This window comes from Propithecus coquereli, unplaced genomic scaffold (genome assembly GCF_000956105.1).
Source record: "Propithecus coquereli isolate 6110/MARCELLA unplaced genomic scaffold, Pcoq_1.0 Scaffold52, whole genome shotgun sequence".
NCBI lineage: Eukaryota > Metazoa > Chordata > Mammalia > Primates > Indriidae > Propithecus > Propithecus coquereli.
Genome location: NW_012151063.1, coordinates 777,330 through 779,581, shown reverse-complemented (window position 1 = coordinate 779,581; position 2,252 = coordinate 777,330).

Below are 2,252 nucleotides of genomic sequence, written 5' to 3'. Positions count from 1 at the left end.
TATATATAGTTTTCTGGCCGTGAGTTCTGTGCAGCTTGGAAAATAGTTCTTGGGGCTTCCAAGGTGACCGTGAGTTCAACGCGACTCACGTGGCAGGGAATGTGTTAAAACGGAGACACCTGCCAGCATTTGTTTACCAACTGCTAGAAATCGCAGGATGATACATCTATGCTATGTTAGAGTGAATGATTGAGGACACTTTATTTTTAAGTGGAAAAATAACGATTTTCCAAAACATAAGGATTCGGAGGGCAGGGTGGTGGTGTTTTACCTGGTAGTCAGTCTCTTAAAATGTCTGGTCTGGGCGGTCAGTTGTGTCTCTGCTTTCAGAATGACAGCGGGTCAGAGGGGCCTCAGAGACACTGTGTGTGTTTTCTTGCTTGCTAACAGTATTCGTGTACTTTTGTGAACATACTTCTGACTGCCTCTGTTTACCCACTTGCGAAGGCCTGGGGACCAGCAGGGGTCCTCCATTAGGAGCCGGTATTTTTAAGGGAGTCTCACCCTCTTCAAACCTATACTCCCCCCACCCCTCGGGAAAAACAATTTTTTAAGTTTTCTGTGGGGTGAGCTTTTAGTTTTCTGATACCCCACATTATTCAGTTTAACCCACTTAGAGTAATCAGAGAGTGAAGATCAATTTGTACCCTGGGCTTAGAGGCTGGGGTTGGGGCTGGGGGGGACCAAAGTGTTTCTCTTAAATCAGTACTCACTTGCAAAAGGAAGAGCTGTTTAAAGCCACAGAAGAATTGTGCTGTCTTGTAGGTCATGTTTATCTGTGCAGTTTTTGCTGCTTAGCCTGCTTAAGTCTGTTAATGCTCTCAGGGTAGAGGCAGAATTAAACTGAGAATTACGTTTAAGCCCGGCAGGGTAGTGAACCCAAACGCTCGCCTTGCAAGCCTGTCTGTTGTGTGTCAGAAATGTGTGCGTATTGTTCTCTCCTATTGATTCATTTTTTTTTTTTAAAAAAAAAAAGGTTGTTAAAGGACAGGCTGCTGATGAAGTCACGTGTCAGCCAAGTGACCACAGCTGCGTGGAGACACAGTCACTTTCTATAAAGATTAACTTTAGTAGCCGAACTTCCTGGAACCACTTCCTGTCTGTGGATTAGAAATAATTTTAGACTTGGGTGCTGGTGTCCGGCTTCCTAATTAGCATTTTGTTTTTGCTTCTCGCTGGCAGGACTTAACCTTTGCCGGGGAAACGTCGGACTTTGCCCGATGTTTGAGCTAACCAAGAGTGCCAGGTCCGCAGTGCAGATTGGAAACACCTGTATTTTATTTTTTTTCCTTAGAACTTCCCAATTGAATATTGCTCTTAGACGTTTTATAAAGGGGATACACACGTGGGGAGTGATTGGCCTGGGATTGCATGACAACAAGGGATAAATTGCTAACATGCAAGCTACTGCTGAATGCTGTTTCCTTAAAACTCATGATGTCAAAACAAGATAGTTACAAAGTAACGGTAGGTGTTGGTCATGCCTTTGCAGAGATGATTGATAAGGAAATTGAGAATTCCTGTAAGAGAGTCTTTCTCTATTTTCTTAACACTGTATCTGGATGGCCCATACAGTAAGGTATGTCTCTTGCTCAGATTTTGAACTGCATGATTTAATTAGTGTCTTTAATATCCTAATATGACGTCAAAACTCAAACACTGATATGGCCTCAAACCTGTTGAAAATGATCCTTTTCTGGAAAGTCTCTACCTTCCATTATTAATAACAGGATGATCTGTCTGATTCTAAATGTTCTCTGAGGCTTCAAATGAGTTTTGAAAAGGAGGGAGAATTGAGGAGGCCTGTTTTCAAGCCCGGTTCAGATATTGCACAGAATTTTCCTTAAAAATCCTGTAGGAAATAGGAGGCCACAGAATAATCCTTAACTTTCTGGGATAGAAAATGGATTTGCAAGTGCTGTATATCAGGGGAGTGAGTATCTACCAAAAAAATATGTCAACGGGACCACTTAGAGAGCTGTTTTAGGAATAGTCCAAGTTTTCAAACTATAGGGTTAAAAAACACTAAGAAAAGCTATAAAGGGAAAGGGAATTCCTATTGGTTTTGTGAACAGTGGCTACAGGCATCGTGTAGAAATGAACACAGAAGTTTTCAAACTTCTCCATCACAGGGTCCCTTTATTTTCTAACAAAATGAGGACCCCACAAAAAAATCTATTTATCTGTTCATGTGGGTGACACCAATCAGTAATTTACCCTATGAGAAAGTAAAACAGAAATTCAAAACATGT